This window comes from Pezoporus occidentalis, unplaced genomic scaffold, assembly GCF_034315485.1.
Source record: "Pezoporus occidentalis ecotype Australia unplaced genomic scaffold, CSIRO_AGI_Poc_V1 ctg3, whole genome shotgun sequence".
NCBI classification, from domain to species: Eukaryota; Metazoa; Chordata; class Aves; order Psittaciformes; family Psittacidae; genus Pezoporus; species Pezoporus occidentalis.
This window is the reverse complement of record NW_026914940.1, coordinates 18069409-18095584: the sequence shown is the minus strand read 5'-3', so window position 1 is coordinate 18095584 and position 26176 is coordinate 18069409. Positions and strand designations below refer to the sequence as shown.

The 26176-nt window shown below is 40.2% G+C and overlaps 1 protein-coding gene and 1 non-coding gene across 7 annotated transcripts in view; one reads left to right on the top strand and one right to left on the bottom strand.

Moving 5' to 3' along the window:
* OXR1 (oxidation resistance 1) overlaps window positions 1-26176 on the top strand; it is a 224370-nt gene that overhangs the window by 22277 nt on the left and 175917 nt on the right. The window lies entirely within an intron of this gene.
* Window positions 2771-2853, bottom strand: TRNAL-CAG (transfer RNA leucine (anticodon CAG)). Its single transcript has one exon. It is a non-coding gene; the product is annotated as a tRNA-Leu (tRNA).

The window sequence follows — 26176 nt, the reverse complement described above, 5'->3', positions numbered from 1 at the left end:
TCTGGGTATCTTGTCTAGCTAATATGATTATTTTGGTTTTAAATTAAGAAGAGCTGAACGTATTCATGTGAAGAATTTAAACGTAGCCTCACTAACCAGCTTGTACATAAAAGTGCAGATCTTGGTGTGTGAAGGTGAAATAGCTGCCATACATACTGGCAATCAGATTTTTCAATTTTTTTTTTTTCCCTCAAATGCCTCTCTAGATTCTGTCCAGTGCATCATGTAAGTTTCTGTAGGCCGATTTATAGGAAGAGACTGCCTTCGCAGCTATCATTGTATCAGTTAATGTGTGCATTGCCACAACTCGGTGCGTATTCTTAATAGTGATTGTAACCTGTGTAACAGATTAACATAGGATTTGGCAGATTTTATTATTCTGTGCAGGCCTTTAATTCAGGATGAATGATCTGCTAGAGAGTAAGGAACTGAACTTTCTACAGGGATTTCTTGATGAAATCCTATGGTTTTTGTTGTTTACGATGGCCGTGGATTTAACCCTCCCTCTGCCTCTTTTGTTTTGACCATTATAGCCTGTGAATATGGAAGAGTTGACTTGGAAGTGTATTGTATTTTATTGTATAATTATATTGAAAATCCAAATGAAATCTCATCTTCATACCTAATTCTGTCATTATGGTGTGTTGCTGAAAGAGAAATGCTGTTAACTACAAACTATGCAGAGCTCATGGCTGTGGACTTTTTAACCCATGGCTTTGTGCATTCTGTTGGGTTGCTGGTGTTTCATAGGTCCAGCAACTCCTGTGCAGCCTTGTCCAAAATGGAGATTTGAATCAGGGGATGAAATCTTAGGTGCACTGAAGAAACTTATGAGTTCCCATTGGAGTTAGGCATTTTCTTATCCAGAATGGTGGCTGGACCCCCAAGCAGTTCTCTCTCTCTCCCCCCATGCAAGCCTCTCAACAGGGATTGAAATAGTGTCAGGAAGGGACTGTAGAAAAAAGCTACAGTTCTAAATAGGTGCATGAATGCACAATCTGTTTAGTAAATGCCTTGTCACTAGTAGCTTCCTAGGATGTTTAACCATGTCAAATACTGTGTAGGCACATCTGTTCTGATATATATGATCTCAGTATTCACATTATAATTGAAATGATGCCCAGGAAGTTCTGTACTTCAGAGTTGTTTTGCTTGTGGCATACAATTATTTAATGTTTTTTAAATATTTCTCCTTTGCCTTCCCTCCCATGCGAGCGTATGAACTAGGAGTATGGTGATAGAATCAGAATCATAGAATGGCTTGGGTTGGAAGGCACCTTAATGATCGTCTAGTTCCAACTAGATGGAGCTAGATGTCCCCCTGCCATGACAACCAGCATACTGATTGCAGATTTTATCCAAAATGGATCCCACAGAAAAGCCAGACATCCCTGCACCCTGCAGCTTGCAGTTGTTGATTACTGCTTTAGGCAGCTGCCTGTTGATTTTTTTGAATGTCTGGCAGACTCCAGGACACTGGGCTTGCTTGTGCATTCATAGCAGGCAGATGTGCTGCTTTCAGAATCCAGTGCTGGTAGAATTGTTGTCTCGAACATGGAATTAAATACTGATTTAGCATTAACAGTTTAAGAGAGGGTGATCTTAACACTGCTTTCTGCAAATGTGCTGCAAAACATCCTTGTATGTGTTGATGGACTGTAGTGCTGCTTGCCTAGTACAAAGGGATGGGTTAACACCCCCCTAGGGTAAAGGTTCTGGAGACAAAAAAGATACATATCTAGCAAAACTTGTGTACAGAAGATAAGTATTTCAGGTAGGTGCGCAACTCACTCAAGGAATGTTTTAATAGCATTTGCCCGTGGAAAGCATTAATTACCTTTCTTGGAGTCTGTGTTAATATTACATAATTAAAACACTCCCTCAATCTGTTTACTCCTGTGGAATAAGTCATTGATTTATCTTCTTTAGATGCAAATATATAATCAAGTTCTATGCATGTTCAGAGGTCATTACTGCATATCTGCTGAGCATTTGCAGTGCTGGATGTTTAACATTTCCAGTTTATGGTGCTAAAAGTTGCAGTCTTTCACTTGATTCACTGATGTTTGTGACCTTGCTTTTTAGAAATACTTTGTATTCCAGACTGTCACTCACTGGGTACTTAACTCTAAACATGTAATGTGAAAATACAATTCACTTATTGATTCATATGTGCTTTCGAGAGGTTTTAAAATCTTTACAAAACAAGATGTTGCAGGGCTGCATTCTGAACTGCTCCTTTCTTTAGGCTGAGATAATTAGATCTCCCATTTTAAGACCCCATTAATTAATTAATTAATTTTAAGACAAGAGTAGAATATTTCAGTGGGAAGGGACCTACACTGATCATCTAGTCCAACTGCCTGACCAATTCAGGGCTGGACAAATAAAGGATGTTGTTAAGGGCATTGTTCAAATGCCTTTTAAACACTGACAGGCTTGGAGCATCAACCACCTCTCTAGGAAACATGTTCCAGTGTTTGATCACCCTCTCAGGAAGAAAATGCTTCCTAATGTCCAGTCTGACCTTTCCATTTTGCAGCTTGGAAACATTTACAGACATCTTGTTAGTCACTCTTAGCGATAAGTACTCAGCAGCTCCCTCTTCACCTCCCCTCCTCAGCTTCCTTTTCTCCAGACAAGCGCAAAGTACTTAGTTGCAGGGTTAATCTTGTTGATAAATATATGGAGCAGGACTAGCCCTGGAATTGAGCCCTCAGGAGCACTGCCAGTGACCGATTGCAGCCACATGTAATCCCCCCAAAAATGCTGTCAGAAGTGGGATTCGAACCCACGCCTCCAGGGGAGACTGCGACCTGAACGCAGCGCCTTAGACCGCTCGGCCATCCTGACTTACTGGGGCTGGTTGTGAAACACTGTTAGTGGTGTGTTTGTGTGTATTTTATGTTGTACTATTTTTCTCTCACAGAGGATGGTAGAAAGTGTTCTAAGCTAAAATGTATATTGCGTTCAATCTACTGTAGCTGTGATAACTGTTGTTAATTTGGTACAGACAGCTGTTTCATTCTGTGAATATCTGAGTACTAGTATTTTGAGAGAGAAGCAGGGACTGTTGCACGTAAATTATATATGCCATGTAGCAGAAGTCTGAAGGTATACATAAATGTGGTATGTTGCACAAGGGCATTGCTTAAGGCTGATTTGTCTCCTGTGATGTTTATGAAAATCGTTTTTGAGACAGGTACAAATTATTCATGGTGAGAGTTCTCTGTAATATTAGAGAGTGTAACACTGAAACAAATTGTTCCAGTGCTTCAGTTTAATAAAAGAAATTCCTGTACTTGAAAGCTGCATCCGGGAAGCTCTAAACATACAAATTTGGTCAAGATTTGGGAGTAAAAGTCAATATGGAAAGCAAGAGGTATACGTGTTTGGGAGCATCAGTTTTAAAATCCAGTGTCTCTCTTCGGAATGTAAATGTAATAGAAAAATCAAATCTTTGAATGTTACAACCAGAAGCTGGCTGTCAGAAATGGCAAGTACACTGCTAGCCCCAAAACATAATCATTCCCCAGAACCTGAAGGAACAGTATTTTCCACTTTCAAAAAAAGGCTACAGTCTCTACTAGACTGGTCAGAAGTAGAGCCTGATTGTGTTTGGTACTGGTAGTGGAAGGAAGCCATTCCCCTGTTTGAAGAAACCAGTTGTTCCAGCTCCAGTTTATCAATATTGGTAGTTTTGCTGAAATCAGTGTCCTGGCTAATGTGGTGGTGCTGTTTTTTGTGTTTTGTTTTTTTGGTGCGTGTTCTAAACCATAGCTGGTGGAGTCAACAGAAATGGGATTATTCCAGTTTCAATAGGTCTTCTTGACCCTGTAGCAAGATAGGCAGAGTCCAGTAAGCAAAAATATGAGATATGCCCATCAAAGGATACTCATAGAGTTACAAGTCCAGAATGAGCTGGGGTTGAAACCTACACCCTTTCTCCTGTCTGCACATAGCTGTTTGGATCTTTAGCCAGTAGCTCCATAACCTTATGTTCACTACTTTGACGCAGTGATGGTGTAAAGCTGATTAAATGTGTCTTGACTGGCTGGGAAAATTGACTAAATTTAAATTTAAATGAAGTCTAATTCATAAAAATAGTATTACTCATTGGCTTCAAGACTTGTGGATTGCACAAGGAAAGTTCTCGCAGAACTGAGTCATTACCAAACATCCAGTGGGCCTAAGTGAAGAATCGGCCTAAGCCTACTCCTGTACAACACCAGTGTCTTACCAGTGGGAATTTTTTTTGGCCCAGAACTTCAGTAGTTAACTCTCAGGTTGTTGCCCCAAAATCTGATCTGGCTAACTTGCTGGTCAAAGTGTAGTGGTACTTAGTATGCTAAGGGTAGCTTCAGCCCTGATTGCTCACCCATGACTCAATTTCATATAGCAGTTGTCATACTGACTGCATTGAGCTCTAGTAAGTGAAGTGTAAACCTGAACATGATAAATTTGTGAAGATGTATGCATTCTCCAACTGCTCTCAGACTTAACTATCTGCCTGTCTATCACACAGCCAGACTCACTGGACCTGAGGCTGGAGGTTGTTTTGTTGCAGGTTGCACATGAGGTGCATTGGCGTTATCCATTGGAAGGTTCAGATCTAGTTTTTCTGAGTATGTGTTCTGATGATAGTAGGTGAAGAAGAGGAATTAAGTCCTGTTGGTATCCTTGCTGATATTCTCTCATGTCTTCATGCTGCTGCCCAACCTAAAATTTCAAGAACAGGCTTCTATTCTTAGCAAATTGGAGAAAGTCTAATTCCGTTTTGCATTATTTGTGCATGTAACAAAAGGCAGTGCAAAGTCTGAGTTTAGTTTTCAGGGTACCTGATGATGGCTGACATTGTTCTAGAAGGTTCAGTAAGATAATGGAAAATACTGAAAAATAATTTTAGTGTGGCTGTGCATAATAAAATCCTTAGTAATGACTTGTCTTCTGAAAGCATGTTTGAAGATTCAAGTAAAGAATAATGCTAAACCCATATAAGCTAATATGAAAATATCAGTAGTGATTACACTGATCAATGGAGTTTCAAGTGCTGTTCACATTACAGTGAGTTGATGGATTTAATCAGAGTATCAGGAGACATTTTGGGGCAAAAATGTCTTTCCTCAAACAGAACTCCATAAAATACTAGGATGTTTCTTTTATTTGTATTTTTTCTCTTGTGAGTTTACAGCTCTTGCACCTGCCTGTAATGTCAGTTGATGAGAGTCATGATGTCTTGAATATTACATCATGCTTCATAAAACTCTTTCCTTTACTTAGAAAAGGAAACAATGTTTATGAAGTCTGGTTTTATTTTGGGCAATGTTCAGGAACAACAGGTAGCAACAAGGGGGTTTCCAAATTCAGAAGAGTGGGCAGACTCTGCACATGGGTGTTTGTACTCATTTTATTTCTGATTCTTTTCCAGTTTCTGGGTGTCATGCGCTAAACTCTATCTGGAAAAACAGTTTTAACCCAAGATCATTTATGTCTGAACTGATGTGCAGAATGGTCAGATAAGCTGGCTGGTCTTGGGGCTGTAACCTTCTCACCCAGCACAGCTAGGAAGAGAAACTAGCATGTACTCATCGCCTAAGCTTACATCCCCGTATCCTGTACAACCCTGTCAGAACCCAGTGAAGCTGCAGGGTCTGAGATTAATGTTGCTTTGTGTTTTAATACTGAATTTGAAGTTATTGTTGTAGATGTTGTGCTAAAGCCTACTGTGCTATAGTGATTTACACTGATGTCAGTGTACGTTAGCAGTCCATCTATTTAAATGCACTGTGCAAAGGCCTCTGTCCCTCCTCTGTCACTTGATAGCCCTTCCTTGGCCATTCTGGGTTTCTGTCCTGCTTTAAGCAAAGCCACTCACAAAGTGAGAGCATCTTTTGTGTTGTTCTTTGTCTGAACAGAAAAGTTGTATTATTGCTTATCTTTCAGGGCTCTCCCTGTGGGCCCCGAAAGAAATACTAATTCAAAAAGAATGGCAAAATCCTGTGGAACACATGCATCTCCTTCCAAAGAGAAAGTGCAGTTATGATATATGGATGGTAATGAGGTTAAATGTGGTTCAGTGAAGACTTGATTTAAAAATATGATGCCTTTTCGATATTTTTATGGCTTCAAATTTTGCTTCTAGTTCTGCAAATATGCCTAACTTTACAGGAATCACTAGTCCTCTTGTCAGACCTTTTTGGTCTGTACAAACAGTAATATAAAGTGGTGCATAGACTCAGAATGTTGTCAGGAACCTGGCAAGCTCTCTTCCTGCCCCCTGTAATCTTTAGGGACCAGACTCATTCCTTTATATTAAAAATATTAATAGCAGAAACAGATTGTGAGCTAGAAACAAGACTGCTGTCAGGACATTGTTGTCTCAGCTGCCAGCTTTCTCTGCAGCAGAACTTGTCTTGTCATGGTCACAGGTAGGAATGGACTTGAATAATAATAGAGACTGTGACCTTATTCCATTCGTCCTAGTGGGAATTAGAGATTTGAGCTGGGGAGGTGAGAAAAAAAATCTTTGTCTTTCTCTATTTGCATGGGTCTCCTCTATGAAATTACTCAAGTCTCAAAACACCTTATAAGCAAGAATGCCCATAAACCTCTTTTGAATTAAGTACATTCGTTTAAAATTCCCCAAACTAGTAAACTGCATTTGAAGATCTAAAGCAGATTAAACATGTGGAACACTATAGTGTTTATAGGAAATTGGGAATAGTAGAGGAGGTTGACAAGCATGTCTGCATTGCCTGTGATGATAATGGAAAATGCCTCAGGAGCATGTGTTATCGGCAGGATCCAGAAGTACAGCATCCATGTGTGTGTCAGGGGAAAGAAAATTCCTTCTATTCCCTGAGACTGATGCTGAGTATCGTTTTGTTTTTTTTTTCCTCCCAAATCACTATTTCATCACGAACTTGAGCACCAACTGGAGTGTTCTTTGTTCTGTGATTGCTGCCTGTTGAGCTGGAATAACTTTTTTTTTCTGGATACTTTTAATCCCAAAGTGTGAACTGGGGAGTTCTTCAATGCAAAAAGATAGAACTGGCTTTATTTTAATGATCATGTCTGCTGTTCACAAGGGTCATGATCGTTGGCTTTTGTTCCCGTTTAAGGTAAAGGTGTGAGGCTAGTGATTGGATTTCTTGTCCACTTTCATGAGAAAAACTGAACTCAGTCCTGTGCCTGACCTGTCCTCTTCCAGCCAAATAACTTTTCAGGTCCTATGGGTGAAGGTACTTACATTTATGACTATAAATGCAGGGTGTGGACGTGGGTGTGTATTTGACATTGCTGCAGTAAAAGGTAATTTGACAGCTGATCCTGGGGCAGAACCTGACCTGCAAGACCCTAATTACTAACTGATGAGTAAGCTTCTAACCTGACTTCCAGCTTCCAGCTCAAGTGTTCTAGCAATGAAAAATATCTTTGTGTTTGCTAGGAAATGGAAAAAGAAAATCAGAGAATCTGATGTGGTAAGTATGGAAACTTGTAGTGACAGAATAACTTTTTAATTATTAACAGTGAAGTGATTTTATTTTTAGATGAAAAAAATCCTAAAATAATTCAAGCACAACTGCACATTTATACTCTGTTAAGTTCTGTCCTTATTTATAAAAATAATAGCAAAAAAACTATTGAACCTGAAAGAAGTAAGTGAGGCAGCCTTGTAGGCATTAGTTGATGTTAAAAAAATCTGGTGATGTTCTGTTTCCCAAGTGGAAGAGCCAGGGATAAAAACAGTTTATTGCCTAATCTGTGCTGGGAGGCCCTGTGTTCTGTCAGCGCTCTTCAGGAAGTCTGAGACATTGCAGAGAAGTTTTAGCTTAAAAAGAGCTAAACAGGGTTTGGCTTTTAGACCTGGGTGTGGAAACCTGGGCGTAACAGAAAGAGCCTTTAGTGAAGGGAGAGCCCAAGAAGTGCGAGCTATAGGAGGGAGAACCATATGGGATTGTCTAAAGTATTGCAGGTGATTGCCTCTTCCAGATTTTTGCAGGGTAATACCCACCCTCTGAAGGACAGTAAGCTGGCTGTGGCTTGGTTTCTGTTTTTATGTGATAAAACCACTTCCTACATAATAAAATCGTATGAAAACTGTAAATCCCAGGCTTGTTGGTACTGAACATTAATTATGCTTGGTCCTCCTTTTGCACATTCCAGCCTTCTCTCCTCTCCAGATGGAATGGATGGGGTCTGTGGCCTTTTGCTCCCTGGTACATGGGTGAATGTTGCTTTTTAGGTGCAGAGGACAGAAGTAACGAGCTTCCAGCTCAGTTAATACGGGTTTATTACCAGTGCAAAAGAGTATAATAAGCACACTGCTAATTATCACACCATGACAGTAATGAGAAATAATAATGGTATGGTATAAAGTACATAATAAAAAATACTAAAATAGATAATGATTAGCATATTATAAAGTGTGGAAGGTTTCTCAAGAGTGTTGTATGTTTGGAAAGTGGGGTTTCTTAGTGCAGTTGTCAGTACTAGACTCTTGTGACCATAAGAAATGCAGAAGTAAGCAATATGCTAAGTCCAAGATACTTAGCCCTGACCTGTGTACAGACAACAGTAACCCAGTAAGTGGCAAATATTAGCCATCCCCTTAGACTCCCCTCATTTTCTAAAAGCAAGTTCTTCACACATTTACTTCTGTTATCCCAAAGAGAGAATCTTCTTCCTTCTGTTCGCATGATCAATATGTTCCTTGCATACTGTGAAGAGGGACACTCAACTTCACTCTGACATCCATGCTGACTCCCCATCATTTGCTCTCCAAACCAACATAAGGATTACTTATATTTGCAACAAGAAGAAATCATGCTGGGTTTGAGTGTGGTGGTTTTTTTTTTTTTTTACATTTTAGAAACTGTTACAGGCTCCTGTTAGTATTTAGACAAACTAATGTTTCTTTTTGTGTTGTTGCTGTTGACATTTCCTAAGGGAATTGCTGAAGATGTTAACAACATCCCAGCACAAGTGTGCTGTAATGGAATAGTTCTTAGCTTGTGGCCCTAACACAAATACCTCTTAACTGATGTTTCTGCTGAAAGTGATGTGATTGTGGTAACTCAGTGAGTTGGGGTAAATGAGAATCAGTCCTGGCTATTTCCAGGAGCATAAATGTCTTCTGAACTCCTTAGTGTTTTGCTTCTTGCAGGTGCAACAAGCAGAAGGGGCCAATTTATTGTGTGCATCAGAGCCTCTGTGCTGCACAGACATCTGCAATGCAGAGTGGGAAGAAAGTCTGTGAGGGGCATTGGTACTTGGCTAAGCCAGAGAGCCAGGAGAGCTTGTAACTCAACTAAGAGAAATTGGTCAGTTAGAGCCTTGGCTGATTTTTAAGCTAGCAGCCATGAAAAACAATCACATCATAGGAGAACTTGCCCTTATATGTGTAGTGTGTGCCCCAGGGGCACTGTGGGTTAGACACAGATTGATGTTTTTGTGAGTTTGCTTTTTTAAGCCATGCTTTTGAACTGCACTGCAGTACCGTTAACACCCGGTCAGTACCAACAGTGCAAATTGTGTTAGTAATTAACCAGGACTGTCTACTTAGAGAATTTGTTTAACCTTTTATGTGTGAAGGTTCTGAAGGCTCTTCCAGCAGGTTCGATTTTGTTCTAGAATCCCTAATTAAAAGTAGAAAGCTCTTACATGCAACCAGACTGCCAGTTTAGCCTGTGTCCTGAATTAAAAAATACCCACATTGTTATGTACAAGAATCAGCTCTATCTTACAATCTTTTAGCAATACAGTATCTTTTTCTGACTGGTTACTGTGTATTGCACCTATGGAACAAATTTTCCTTGGAACACATTGCTGGTTTATAATCTTCTCAGTTGAAACTCAATTTCTGTGATTATTCTAACCTCAACTGTTATAGCCTCTGTTGCCAGTGAAATTGCAGAGAAACTCGTTTGTGAGAGGGTCATGCAGCAGCATTTGGGCCATGTTGTTTGTTCTGTTTCCGAGCTCTCTGGCTGAGGCTTGGGGAGAGGCAGTCTTTGTTGGTCTGCGGCTGTTTCCCTGCCTTGAAACAGAATAAAAACTGTCAGGAAGAAAGATATTCATCCTAAGGGTAGACTCCAGTTACATTAAATAGAATAGCAGCCACCTGGAGATGGGACTGGAAGGCAGCCAAAAGGACACTGTGAAATTTTTCAATAGCCTGTCCCTATGCTTGTCTTCCAGTGATCGATAGAGAATGTAATTTCAACCTTCAGACTGTTCATTGCAACCAAAGGGAACTGAATGCTCTTCCGGCTCTATATAAAGAGCGTTGTAACCTAGATGAGAAGATACTCTTCTCTCTAATGTGTGTCTTGTTCTACTGTTGCAGTAAATCGTTACAGATACTACTACTTACTAGTTCAAGTAAATTGTCCTTTTGACTGTCTTGTATGTGTTTCGTAAGGGAAAAAAAAATGGCCTTGTACAGAGGATGTAACATAATTTCAATGGGCATTTTGATTAAGGATTTCTGATATGGTCCTCGCTGCTTGTAACTTTTGCTGGAGGTGGTCAGCCTGGAATCAGAAACTGAAGTCATGTTTTGAAGCACTACTCTAGTGATGAGATCCTGGCTTTCCTTGTAATCTCTGCTAAAGGATTTAATTATATGCTGTAACTTCTTCGTGAAAACCTCTCAGATTTATGTATGTAAAGGCAGATAGCCTTGACTTATGGTAGGATTACAGCCTCATGAGTCTCCAGCAATCTCGGGCATGTATTTGCAGTAATATCTATTCCTTCCTTGTGAGAGATCTCCCTAGCCATATGTCATTGTATGTGAAGTGTAACCCTTTGAACCTGGTGGTTCATCTCAGCTGAACTGAGATCACAACCAAGTCTGCTATCATTTGGTTTCAGGCAGTGCTCTTTGCTCCCCGGTGGAATCTCTACATATGTCTTCTGAGGGAGAGGAGAAGCTGGGCCCTTTTTAATGAGCCCTTTTTAATTTTAAAATATTGCATTTTGGTAAAAGTGGTGATATAAGGATATATGAAAAATAAAAAGTTCCATTACCCCTGTGGTTCCTTAGTAAACGTCTCATGCCTAATGTCAAATCTTTGGGATTGTCTCTGTTAGATTATGTGTATTCTGGTATTTGTGTTTTCTTTCCTGCTGAAGTGTACAGTTGTATTTGTAATGCCATTTTAAAAAAGGCAAAATTCTGCCTTTTCTTCCTGCACACAATGGGAGTGAAAAAGTTGCTTCAGTAAATAGGAAAGCAGAGGTGGGAGGTGCCTTCCTGTGAATATGTTTTGGATGTAAAGAAGTAAGTATGAGATTCAGCCTCAGAAAGATAAGCCACAGGATTCAGGAATTGAAAATCATAAGTACAATAGATATACATAAGGGCTGAATAGTGATTTCTCAAGGCTTTTAATGTACTTTATTCTCAGCATCCCACAGAGTAACCTGTTCTGTTTTGCAGGTATGTGTCAAAGTACAGGGGAAATAAATGATCTGCCCAAAGCCCTGTAGTCCTGCCCAGGCCGTGGGCAATCACTGAAAGTGCTTGTATAGCACTTACTGTGAGATACATGGGGTTTCGCACAAATGTAAAGTCTTGTCTAAAGTCCCCAGTGACCACAGCTAGTAATTATGAAGAGTAGCAGTTACCACTGTGAGTAGTCCATTAGCTTCAACAGAAACTGCATTAGTGCGTGCAAGAGTAAAATAACATCCTTCTATTTTTTTTTTTTTTCATTAATGTAGGTAGGGCTGCGTTCTGTGGTTCTAAAAGTGTGGATTTGTGATACACTGGCAGCTGAAGTGCTCTTCAAGCCACATAGTTTTACCCAATAATGTTTTGCAAATGTTTGGCAGATAGAGAAGAATGAGCCATTTAAGAGCCACCTTTAAATCTGGGTTTTGGTAAGTTCGCTAGAACCTAGGGCTCTGGCTCAGATTTCTGTCTCTCACAGTGCTTGTGCAGGGCCTGTTGCTTCTAAAGACCATGATCTATGAGGTGAAAATAATGACAGATGTTTTCTGTAACACTGATGGCGGAGCTTGCTGGCATGGTGCTCTGGGACATGGAAGGGGCAATGCTGTTAGCCATCTCTATCCCGGGGGTTCTTTGAGAAGATAGGGCATCGCACAGGCCTGCAGTGCTGATGACTTCACAATCTGTTTGTCATGCAATGTCCTTAAAAATTCCAATTATAACTCCTATCAGATAACATCAAGTTCATTATAAATACTCTGCTTTCTTCTGTATTTTGTATCTTTTTTTCTTCTCTGTGCAAATTATGGTAAATAAATAAGGCCCAAGAAGAAGACTGAATAAAGGAGGCAGAAGAGAGTTGAAAGGAGTGGGGGGATTAAGAGAGGATGAATGAAAACAAGGAACAGAGCTGAGAAAAAATAGTTATATATATATAAACACATTTTGATGGCTCTGCCCTCTTGAATGTGAAGGTAGCCCACCTCAGGGTGACACTGCTGGTTCTGTAGGAAAGGTTTTGATAATTAGCCTTTCAAGGAAGAATCCTGATTGACATTTGCACTTTGTTTTGTTACAGGCAATAGTAAGTGGATGCAGTCTTCCAAGGGTTATAATTGCAAAGCCTGTATCTGGCATAGTACTTAAGAAATCATCCTGCTAGATGTTTTTTTCGTATCAGATTACCTGGTAAAAGCATGAGTTAAAGGAATATCCAGAGTTGCATAGTACCTGACAGGATGACACTCTCTAAAATTGTCTCCTCCTATCCCCTGCTTCTGCACCCATTTTCACTGACATTTTGAATAGTTATCTAATGTGGTAGCTAGATAATATTTGTTTCTGATTCAGTAAGAATGTTCTTTCCTGAAGTGAAACTTAAAATATATATTCTCAAAACTATCTGTTTTTCCTATGAGTATGAGATTAATCTTCCTGTTAGGTTTCTCCTGGTCTTAAATTTGTCTCCTATCTATAGCCGTATTCACATTAACATCAACTTTACACTGTTCTATGGTTCGAAGAAAGTGGTATTTTGGGTGGACTGGAACAAAAATCCAATATGAATGAGCTGATTTGATAATATGCCCCCCCCCCCCCCCCCCATTATTTCATTAGAAATTTCCCTGTTGCAGTGCTACTTTCCCTACTGCAATGCTGCACTTGCAACCCAAAAAGTTAATGGCATCCTGGGCTATAGAATGAAAGGCGTGAGTTCATGTTTTCTGTGCTGAAGTGCTGCTTTATTACCTCCTACTGCATCTCCATCATATGTTTGTACTTAAACTTACCAATTATTTTCACTGTGTTGCTTTTACGTGTTTAAATGGATCAGTGATACCATGAGGCTGAGTGGGATTGTCCCAGTCTTCTTAATTTCTTTCATAAAAGTTGCAGACTTTTAAACTGTCTTTCAAAGTATAGTAATAGCCAGTTCTGATATAAGAAAAAAGAGAGACTAGACATTTAAGAATATTCCAAATAGGCTATAAAACAGGCTATCAGATTGCTGTTCACTTGAAATGATCATAGTGATAGAGAGTTGAAAAGGAAATTTGCATAACTCTTCAAACAGGAAAAGAAAAAGACAAGACTGATATCATTATATCAGATGTTATGCTGGAGGGTCTTGCATTTATTTTTCTACAGTTCTGTTTGGCCTGCTGGGTTAGTGGAGGATGAGAAGTCCTCCTGAACTCCTCTGGGTTCTGATTTTCTTTTCTCATGTTGAACTTTCAAGCATAAAAAATTTCAGCTGGAGAAAGGATACTTGAATTGATATGATTATTTGATGGTTCCAAAGACTGCTCATTTAAGAGTATGATCTAGAGCTGAGAACTGTAATAGCATTAAATTTAAGCAGTCAGAAAATTCCTTGATTAAATATAAAGATAATGCTACATTGGGAGAGTTTAATTCCTGATGCCCTGGTGGGCTGGTAATGGAAAAACTGTAACTGAGAATAAAAGCATAAAGAAACAACTACACTTTCTCCTGTGAGCCAGCTAGCAGAGTTCTGTAGCCTTCCTCACACTTTATATCTGGACTTAAAATATTTACATACAAAATATAGAAATAATCAAATATTCCATATGCAAGATGGTATTTTTATGTCTGATTATTTTCTGAGGGATGTTCCTCTTTCTATTTAGTAGCGTAGAGTAATTCCCTGGAAGGTGCAGGAAAGAATGTGGAACCTGGTTAACTGAAGAGAATTCAGAAAAGGAATGTGAAGAAGATGGATTGACAAGTTATGGAGAGGGTTGTGGTCCATGAGAATATAGTACCACTTCCCAGTGATTATACCCTGAGGTTGCCAAATACATCTTTGTTCCACATCCTCCCTTCACATGCATCCCCCAGTTAACAGTGGGCTCTCTGGTCATAAGATTAAATTATCATTTAAGTTACATGAGCTTAATGGTAAGTTCCAGCTCTGACTGGTTTTGTGTAATATGGGAGAGGGAGCTCTATTCTCTATGTAGGTGAAAATTAATTTGAATATTGTTTAAAATAGGAATGACTTGAGGAATAAAAAAACCCAACCTTAATTCCCCAAGGAAATTACTGCAACATCTAGTTTGATAAAGGAGCTTTTAATTTTTCTGCATTGGATGTCATCTTACAAAATTGCTGAGAAATTTGCTGCTGATGTTAGCAGAAACAGGTTCAATGCCTGGATGATTTCTTTATTAATTGATGTTAGTGTTAGGAATTATCTCCTTATTTTAGCTTGACTCCATTCTTTCTCTTGTGTTCTTTATCACAGTTTATGATAGCAAAAAGGCTTGGAAGGGATTACTGAGTCTGTCCCTGTGCCACTGAAAACTGTTACCCATGTTCCATCTTTGTAATGGTTGCTTAAATACCCCTTTCTGTCATCCTTATTTTCTGAGACTTGCTTTCTGTACGGATGTATAAAATAGTTCTAAGGGAATGTGCAAACATATTAGGGGAAGTGTTCTTTTTCTCCTCCATATCTCCCAGAAGCCAGCCCCACTTCTGGAACAGGAGCATTATGATAATGTATCTCAGGCTTGTTATATTAATTACTGTACGATATATCACAAGATGCTAAGGTCTTGTTCTACAATAAGGCTACCAGTTGGAATGGCACCAGAAGGAGATTTAATAGCATTCATGCAGAACCCACTTTGTCACTGCTTTGTAGTATATGAGATAACAGTTCAATAAATATTCTGGGCCAGCCTACATGACCTGAACATTGAACATGAAATTAAAAATACTTCTTTGGTTTCTTGCCAAAGGTATTAGACTCAAACGGTGCATTTACAACTCCTGCATGATGAGGATTTGGGTTTTGTTCCTTAGACACATGGTTGTGTTGTTACATTAATTTCAAGTTGACCTCCAATTATTTTGGTGTAATTATTACCTTTGTTGGAGGCAGGTCTTAAACCAACACATGTGGCCATTTATTCCTCGTAGGATATGATTAGAATCATTATTAAAATCACTGGAATATGTTACAAACTAAGCATTCCAACTTCAAAAGGAATTGCACATTTATGCAATTCTGTAATATTTTCTTAAAGCCAAGCTAAGATGATTCCACATGACAACAGTCTTAATGAGCCTCAATAAACTGTGCAGTTTGTAACCTCAGGCCAACTGCTGCGCAGAAGCCAAGAGCAGAGCTACAGCTTTAGTGAACCCATTACTGTGAAAGATGCTGGATCCTAGAGCAGCCTGAGTCACCCCTTGTACAAGAAATGAAGCTCCAATAAATACAAATGAATATCCAAGATGACGGGTGACAACTTTGCGCATACGTGATTTCCTCTGATTTGACAGTGCCTTGATACGGTCTTAAGGCATGTGGCTTCCTAGCAGCCACTTACATTTTTAGCCATTGAAACTTCTGGTTTACTTGCAGGCATTAACATTTGGGCCTTGTGGTTTTGTAGAAGTATTTAAAATTTCCTTTGCTTACTTTTTGGGGGGCCTGATTTTCAGAGCTATTCAAGATCTGGAACAACCCCTATAAACTGTCAGGATAGCCAACAACATTGAAATGCATGCGTTTTTTCTGCCAAGTTATGCTTATTTTTATTAAACTCTTCTGAAGGTGAATTGATACAGGAGCTTGCATGGGTGGGAAATGTCCTCAGTCTCTTGATTAAAATAAATTAGTATTAAACTGCTTATGGCAAACCCTACTGCAGGCCCATTAATTCCCTTAAGTTGAGAACAAAGCAAATTACTCTGTCTTGATTTTTCATTTTGCTAGGGCTTTAATTTTTCTTACCCACTTTTTAAGAACAGTTATTTTTAATAAGTAACCCTGAATTTGTTCTTTCATTTGGAGACTTTGGTACGTCTGCAAAGAAACATTATAATCAGTTGCTGGAATCAGATATAATATTAGCACATGTTAAAACAAGCTCTCTCCTCTAGCATTAATGTAACAATTAATTAAAATAAACTGCTTAACATTCTGCAGTATTCCAGCCTCTGCAGTGTTGTGGGTAGAACTCAGTAGCAATACCGAATTACTATAAATTAACCATGCCAGTATCTATTGAGGCATGGGGTAGGAATATCAAGTCCTTCCTGTTCTTGTTTTGCACAGATAAAAATTTGAGTATGTTGAAACTCTGAGCCTTAAACCACCTTGTGTTTTCTAGCAGGGGAGAAAGTACTCTGGGATTTTGAGCCCAGCACAACTTGAGGCCAGTGTAAATCAAGCAGTCACAAACTTCCCTCAGCCATGGGTTGTTTCCTACCCTTGGGGCTGAACTCAGCCCATCTCCTCCCACCAGCGCATCCACTGGCGTGGAGCCCCATGAGGGTCCTCCAGAGACTTACTGCATCCCCTGTGAACAAGGTGAGGAAGTAGTGGTTAAAAGACCATTAGAGGCAATGTAACTCCTATTTTAAGGTGTTAATGCTTAGTCTTTATGAAAATACTGCTAAAGGGTCTCTAGAAATACAGTATAAATGAATTTAGAGACTGAAAAGAACAAGAAAGAGCAGAGCTGTGTTATTTAAGCTTGAAGAGGAAAGAAATGCTGAACCAACTCTGTGGCTGTTTCTGTGCATCAAAAGTATAAACCAAATTAAACAGGACAGGTGGTGGCACAGGATAAAAGCAAAATGGTATGGTACAAGAAAATAGGCAGAGGGTTGTGTGTATTGGTGGAAATATTATATAATGTGCTGGACTGTTTATTCAGATCTTCTTGAGATAACTCTATCAAAACCCCTTAAATCTGAGCAGTTAATCTTGTGTGCTAATTTTGTGATTCTTAAATAAGTTTTACCTGTCAGTTTTGCAAAGTTGCTGAATCACAGTTTAAGTGGACTGAAAACCAGGCTGGTAACAGGTTTACCATTTACACTTCTGATCTTCAGCCTAGTAAGAAGGCAGAAGAAGATGTTTAAATAACATGGAGCTAGTGCAAAAAGATTATGCAATCAGATGCTGTTCCCTATTTAGTACAGTTAGATTACAGCAACAGCAAAGCATAAGTTGTCATCTGCTGACATTTAATTCTATGGAAAACGGGAAAAATGCACTGTTGGAAAGTGATATTAGAATCCCTACGGATGTGCAGAGATACAAAGAAACAGATAAACACAACAAAAAACAATATGGTTAGTGTCCTGGGCTCTATCACCACTTCACAAAATGATAGAGTTTGTATTTACGGTTGTAAATGATGCCCAAACTAAGGGTGACATTGCAAGAGGTGGTCTGGTGACCACTTAACAGCATCACTCAGACTGTGAAGGGACAAACCTTCACAGGTTTTATTAATCACTGGAGGAGGGGAAATTAATTATACTATTTTTCCTTAGAAGACATCCTACATTTTATTGAGGAAGATTTTCTTGGAGTAAGGCCACATAAGTAAGACGACAAGGTCTCGAGTTGCTAAACCATGAGTGACTTAGTAAGAATGTGTATTGGTAGTGCCATGACTTTTGAAATGTCTGTAGTCACCTCTGTCAGACAGATGTGATGCCATGGCTTGTTCAGCTTCTTGCAGTGTAGCATCTGGACTAATGTTAGGCCTGAACATTGAATAATATGGTATTCTGAAGAAATTAGCACCTGCATCCTTTTCCAGTGTTGCTGTTTCTGCACTCAGGAGTACGTGTTCACTGACCTTGGGAAGCAAACAGGGCAGCTGTACAGAACTCCAGATTTTCAGTTTCACATTACATATCACTGGTTTATTTATTGAATCAGAATTGATTGTTGTTCCCCATCTCTGTAGAAGCTTTAAAAGACAAAAAGCTAAAATGGACTATAAATCTAGAATGTAATCTCTTACGATGCATGTGTCTGTAGGCTCCAAGGCCAGTTTTCCTGAAGGTATCCCATGGGAAGTCAAGGATCACTCCAATTTGCCTGTTATCCCTTGTGATGTATTCTTGCCACTGATAATAAATCAAGAGATGAAGTAATTTTGGTTTGAGTGGAGATGGATGAGGCACATACAATAGTCCGTGCCAGACTGCAGCCATTTTCCTGTGGTGGAAGGACAGCTCTCACCCCCCTCTTGTCCCGCTCTCATCCCCCTCTCTCTCCTCTATTAGTATTCCCTGTGTTTGTGTTGCCTTGGACAGATTTTGGGAGGGCCAGTAAACTGTACTGGCCGGGCTCTCATCGCATTGCACATGTGATCGTGGCCATCCATGTGTGAAACCTCCTGCCCTCAGCCAAATGAAGGGTGAGCCTCCCTGATACACTCCTCGTTGTGCAAACAAGGCACTGCTGGGGCAGATTGGCAGTACCGGGAATGAAGGACAAGGAGCTGTGGCTGTTGATATACTTACTGATAGCCTGGAGAATCTCAAGCTCTCTTCTATGTAACTTCAGTCATTAAAGATTACATTCTAAGTTCCTAACTGCTGGCAGGTTTTATGAGTGGTGTAATTCTTGTGATCAAAGCAAAAGCTTCATTTTTTCAAAATACTATACAAGCATCAATGAATTGTTCCCATGTCTGTTGAAGCTTCTCTCTCATTCTGAATATCAGAGAAATAACACCCTTCCTTTTTTCTGCTCAAATTAGATTTGCTGTTGGATACTCCTTTTAGAAGGAAATTCAGATACGAAAGCCTGGAGGCAGTGGTAATCTGAAAAAAAGTATTTGCTATCAGTTTGTTTTGACTTTGTTGTTCTGGCTAGGAGGACTTCATTTGGCCTAAACAGCCATGCTGGACTACTGCAAACATGACTGGGTCAAAATGAATAATATTTGATTAAACTGTCACTTGAGTCATTATTGTCATCATAATTATTTTGATGACATGCTCAAAACGATTGTTACATAGTACAGCTATTGTTCTGCTGCTTTCATGATCCTTTCCACACTAAGAAGGTTTATTTATTTAGATCTTGATTTATACATGCAGTATATGACAGACAGCTTTCAATCCTAGGGAGAGACAGAGCTTATGAATGAAATCAGATGCTTAGAAGTATTTTTAGCTTTAGAGGTTCCTCTTTAACCAGAGGGTGAAAGATGCTCACAAGGAAGGTTAGACTGCAAGAGACCTAAATTCAGAACATTATACCAGTAGATATAAGGCCCAAAGTGCTCAAAGGCCACACCACCCCTTTACAAACAAGCACAAGTTCAGTTTGAGTTCAGAGAACCTTTTCTGTAGAGCTTGGGCTTATTTAAATTTACTTTTAGGGCACTGGTGGGAAGGCCGGTTTTATTCGTTGATGGTAATGGCTTCATCAGAGACACTGAGTCTGGTCATCAATTGTTAATTAAATTTCTAATTATTTCTAATAAGAATATAAGAAAGAAAAATGTCATAATAAAACCCTTGACATATTTTATTAGTAAGTTCACCCTATAATTTTCATGTTTCTGCAAACACAGTAAAAATGTCACTTCAGATTAGATTGCACCTTATTGATGGAGTGCTAAGGAAAGGAACCATTACCTCCTTTTTATTTTAACACTACTGTCTCAAGCTGTATCACAATATCTTGGTAAGCATTTCTACTGCAGCTAAAGCAGAGCTTGAGGACTGGTCTCTGCACTGGGAGCGCCTGGAAATGTAACCCATGAAAATTTGTGACTAAAGCAGTACAAGATTGATTAGCCCAAATGCTTACATAAGAGGTTTCACACATAGAAATCTCTGTCGTGCAGCTTTGGTGCCATGTTTGCTTTCTCTGCCCGAGTGCTGTGGTGAGACAGAGCCGTGCTGGAAGCCTCACAGCCCGTGTTGAAAGGGGCAGACATCCCCACTGTCGGCACTCGCAGCAGCAGAGACAGTTGCTGCTCCTGCCTCTGCAGGGGGGGAAAAGGTCCTTTTACCCTGCCCTGGTGAGCCAGGCCCTGCAAGGAGAGGAGAAGGAGCCGATGCTGGGGGATGGAGGCATCAGTAGCTCAGACGGCCTGTGGCTCTGTGAGCAGACCTGCTTGTCAGAGCCTTGCAGAGCTTCACCTGAGGAGTGCTGTAAGAGATGGTGTTCCACAAAACTCTGAGATAACAGGGAACAAGTATGATGGTTCCTCCCTTCCTCTTCCCATCGCCTGAATCTGAGGTACTTGCCAGCTAGAAGATCTGAAGAAAAAGGAAAGGAGAAAATGACACAAAATAGTGTAGCAGTTACCATCTTCCATCCTAAAATGTGTAGAACCAGACCATCCTCTGAAGTGATCCAGTGAAGAGCTGAATTCATTTAGCTTTGAAGGAGAGCTGAAACTTTTGAGACTTCTGTTTGTGTTTTTAAAATTAATCTGTGGTGTTCATCGAGCACTCACCTCTGACAGGCAGCAAAGGAGCAGCAGTGACCTGGTGAGAGGAGGGGGCAGGTTAACACACGGTGCTTTTGCTGCTGCTCACTTCTCTGCTGACAATCCATGAAGCTGTCATTTGTAATGCAAAAGGGAAGGGGGGAATGCTCTGCTGTCTGCATAGCTCAGCCTCGGACATGAAGAGTGGCCCTGAAAATGGCATTGAAATGGCGTTGGCATAACCTGAAGACAAGACGTACAATGACATTACAACAGTGAAAGGAAATAAAGGAATATTTATGGGTGAGGGCAGTATTTCTAGCATCACTAATGATCACTGCTAGAGCTCTTGAGGTGTGTGTCCATTTGGTGGAAGAGGAAGAGGTATGGGTGGAGGCAGAGCTGGCCCTGACAAACCCAGAAACAAGGGCAGTTACAGCAGTCATAATGAGCAGCAGAAGCAACAGAAGTGATATGAACTGTGTGGCAGGTTCACAATTACAGTGCTGCTTTTGTTGCTGCTGTTTCCCAATAGTCGGAGTCACAGTTAGATAGCTGTGCCCTTCTCCAGCATCTTCCACATCAGCAAAAGCCCAAGCTGCCTCATTCCTGTGTGAGCATTGCTTGGACAGAAATGAGCTTGGGGGAAAAAGCAAAGCCAATTAGCTAGTAAGGTGAAACAGTGTCACTTGTAACGTAAATTATAGGACATCAGCTGTCCTCAGCAATTCTGACTCAGATACCTGCACTGGCTCCTGTTATTAAAAATGTGTTGTATATGCAGATTTGGATTTTAGAAGATGAAAAACAAGCAGTGACACAGGAGCAGCTGCAGCTGTGGCAGGAAATGTAAGTAATTTCATCAATACAATATATTGTTTGTTTTTAATCGTGTCTTTTGGTGGTAGGAAGGGAAAGAAAGTTTGTGAAGTTGAAGACAGTGCAGTGGAGCTTAACGTTTCCCACTGTACCTTTTGTAAAGAATATTGAATATTCTGTTAAAGTGGATACACTTAAATATGTTACTTACAGCTATTCCATGGATTTAGAAAGGACAGGGGTACTCTTCTTGGAACAAGCTTGGAATTTTAGTGCTTTCACTGTCAACTATTTAGTACTTTTCACCGCCCCAACTGTCAAGTAGGGCTTGTTTTTGTTTTTGTTCTTTTTTCCCCCAACAGTAGCCTAAAAATAATCTGAACTCTTGTGGTTCGATATACAGATGCATGGTTAAGATACAGGGTAATATAATTGAGTAGAAGCTCTGTCAGGAGCTGTTCTGTCAGGAATGTGTTAAGGTACTTAATGACTGTCTTTGCATGCTGCTAATTTGGACTGGTATTTTTAGTTGTACTCCCAGTAGAAATGGGACTGAGATTTTGGCAGCATCTCACAGACAGCTTTGATAGCTGACTCCTAGGGGAGGGGGGACTGCAGAGCCATCCCACCATTAAGGTTGATGCCTGCTTTATTGTGATAAACCCAGTTTTGAATTAAATAAAATTTCCAGGAATAAAACCTCCTAAAACTGCACATCCTGTTCTTTCCAGTGAGATATTTGACGTTTTTTTTCCTGGAAGTTCAAGGGAAGGAATTCTGGATGCATGTTAAAGCTGTGTTTATATAACTTAGCATGTCCTACCAACCTTAACCTGCAAATTCTCGGATTGGTGTTACCTTGGTAGCTGTGTTGGAAGATTGTGGTGTTTTTCTCCATCTCTTCTCTTCCTGTTTTTATACCAGCAGGTTGGGAAATAAGAGTGAAGTTCTTTACACAGCTTGTAATAGACTATGTGATAGACATAATGAAAATCTGCAGAGATGTTCAACCAAGAGCTCTTCAGATAAATTACACAAAGAAGACTCAAAGGGAATTTTTTGTTTTAATTTTCTGGTTTATTTTACTTATTAAGACTGCACTGTGATAAACTGTTTGCATATTTAAATGTCACATATAGAATAATTCTGGAGACTAATTATACTAATAATCTGTGATAAAAGAATCATTTGTGACACCAGAAGTCATAACTTTGTGAAACTTAATGTCTGTAGCACTAAAAAAAAAAATGCTGGTTTTGGAGAAGGACTTCTTACAAGGGCATATAGTGACAGGACAAGGGGGGATGGCTTTAAATTGACAGAGGGTAGATTCAGAGTAGGTATTAGGAAGAAATTCTTCACTATGAGGGTGCTGAAGTGCTGGCACAGCTTGCCCAGAGAAGCTGTGGCTGCCCCATCCCTGGCAGTGTCCAAGGTTAGGTTGGATGGAGCTTGGAGCAATCTGGTCTTGTGGAAGGTGTCACTGCCTGTGGCAGGGGTTGGAACTGGATGAGCTTTAAAGTCCTCTCCAACACAAACCATTCTATGATTCCCTAATATTCATAATCAGAATTACTATTCTGTGAAGGGTAGTGAAATACTCCTGTTGGGCATGAAGGGATTCATTGTGAGCAGTTCTCAGCATTTCTAAGGACTGCCTTTGCTCTTTTACTAGTATTTGTGTTTTAGAGGGCCAGAGCCCTTGGGGTTAGTGCTGCTGGAGGCCTGCAGAGTGCCTAGTTTGTACGCTGGGGATTGAGAGGGACTGGTCTGCTGTATTGGTAGTGGATTGCAAGGGACATGAAGAAAGATGCCTGTGTTATTTTGAAAAGTACATGTTGTTGCTTTTAATTTTTACTGGTTTTGTTTTTCAAGGAAGCAATTTGTATTGGTAGCCCTGAGGATATTCAATTTTTAACCATGGTTTCAGGAGTAGTTTTTACTATTACTGGGACTTCTTTATAATTGGATTTTTTTTTGGGTGTGAATGTTCAGGGGACTAAAATACCCCCAAAATTGAGCGCTATATTGTTTTTTCTACAGTCGTCTGTCATAAAAAATTCTACTACTGCATCTCTGCTTGAAGCTGTGGTTTGCTTATTACCCCATTTTCAATGTCTCATGGCTTTTGTTTCCAGAAAGTGCCAGGGTTTGGTGGCAGGTGTGCGGTACAGAGTACCTGCAGCAATATCGGATAAGGCCTTCTTTGGGTTTCAGAGGGGCAGAGTGCAGAGGCAGCAGCAGAGACCTGGGAGGCATTGAGCTAGATCACAGGTAGGTCCTGAAGTTCTTCACAGTGCTCTTTGCTGGCCTAAAAATATTTTCTGGAACTGAGAGCATCGGCATCTTGCTTCGGACTGTGCTAACTCCTGCTGTGCTCAGTGCATCTTTCTGTTGATGAAAGCGGAGCAGGTTCCGCTTGGTGAACAAAACAGGCTCTTTTGTTCAGGAGGATATAGAGACACTCTAAATGTCAGAATGTGCTGGCAAAATATTGGGAAGCGTGCAGGCTGTTAACAGAGATAGGGTGTTCTTGAAGAGCGTGGGAGGTAAGAGGAGAGTGGAATACAGGAGGACTCTCCTGGGGGATGTGTGACAGCAACATGCATACATTGTCTATAAAACAATGAATTTCCTCAGTATAAATGCCCTTTATTCAGACTGGTTTTTTCTGTCATTTTACATGAAGTAAGTTTGTATTGATGCTGTGAATAATGAGAGTCACCAGGCTTGACAACACCACTAATTTCTTTCCCCTGCCTCTAGTATAGGCAGATTTCTAGCAGTACTGTATAGCAGTGCTTGATCTTGGAAAACAATGGTGTATGTGATCTGGTGGCAACAACTGAGCACAAGTCCATCACTAGCAGGGAGGGGAGAGAGGACAGGCTGCTTATGGGGATGTCAGCATGGCAGCCGTCCCCATGTGAGCAGGGCTGCTGATGGTGGCCCTGAGTCTGGTAGTGACCCCCAAGCTGATGGTCGTGGGGCATATCTGAGGGCAGACTGGGAGGCTGGCATGCAGGCAGGCAGGGGTCTGGATCAGTGGGTGCAAAGGCAGGCACAGGCATGGCAGCAGTGCCGCTGTGACACTGCTCACCCCACTGGGTATGATACCCCTCCAAGAAATTATTCCATAGTTTGATTTCTCTTACTGTCAGAAAATGTCATCTTTTTAAGGCTTCATTCATCTAAGCTCTCTTTAAAGCTACTGAATCTTACATTTTCATTTGCAAGACTGGAAAGTAATTTTCCTCTAAGTGTTTTCCATGTGTAATCACATGAATTCAGTGACAATTCATCTTTCGTCCTTATGAGCTGAGTAGACTGAACTTCTTTAATTTAGCATTGCAAGGCTTATTTTTCAGCCATAGGGTTACTTTTGTTCTCCTTCAAAGTTTTCAGGAAGTAAGTGGAAATAATAAACTTTATGATCAGAAATGTCATTCTAATTTGGTAGGGTTTTAATTCAATCATATATGAAAAGGGAAAGATTTAACTCCTTTTTAACCTATCATCGGACCAGGACATTTATGAGAAGGCAGGCATGGCTTTAGATAACCAAGTTTGTTTATTTCCAAGTCAGGATGAAAGATCCTGACTTGGAAATATGTGATCTTGGATAATAAAAAAAGAAGATTGAAATGACTTTTTTAAAAAAAAAAACAACATATTGACTGACATTAATTAGGTTTCTTGCATCTAGTGATAAATCACTATGATGGCTACAGTGAAGAAGAACCTTAGAGGCCTTGCATTTTTCTGTGGGTGGTAATAATACCTGCAGGTAGCACTAAATACTATCGCATTATTAAAGATTTTGAGCTAGCTTTTGAATCTAAAGATTTACAGCGAGTTCTAAAGTGTGTATGGGAGAGGAGAAGGGGGCCTTTTATCCTGTGCCTCTCTAAAGCAGTGGTTTATGTTGTTACATTGATTGTTGGAGAAAAATACTGGATTTGGGCTGGTTCAGTATGTTCATTCCTTTGCTAGAATTACTGTACATGAAAAGATGATTTGGTGACTGAAAGAATTGCACAGTAAATTTACTATGAACAAGAAATGAGGTTTTCTTAATGCACTTGATGCCATTCAGCCATACATCTTCCCAGATTTTATTTGCAGGGTGGTTCTTGGACACACTGACTGCCACTTGGATTGAGAGCCGTCTCGCGGGCTGTCAGCAGAAAAAGTTGCTAGTCTCTGCAGGGAGCTGGTGCCAAGCTGGGCGATTCAGAGCCATTAATTCCAAACTCTTCCACCATCTGCTTTCAGGAAACAGAGAGGGGAACATCACTGACCTTCAGGGTGTTTTTGCCTGTGGCTATTAGATAGTATTCAGTAGTACTGAGCCCTGGCTCTGAGCTCTGCCTGTAGTCCCTTTGCCTTGCTCCATCTCATGCAGTGACCCGGAAGCAGCCCGACCTGTTAGAAACTTTGTAACACATTTCTTCTGAGTATTATAAAACTAGTTAGAAAATGATAGAGATGGTAAATCAACCTTTTATATAATCAGTGAGTAAGGATTAAAAAATAAATCAAAGAATCCATTCAGATTCTCTTAAAAACGGGGAGCACATGTCCCAGCTGCCCAGCAACTCCTGCACTCAGGTGGTGTTGCTTTGCTGTGGTGGCATGTCTTTCTCCTTGTGTGGTGCAGGTC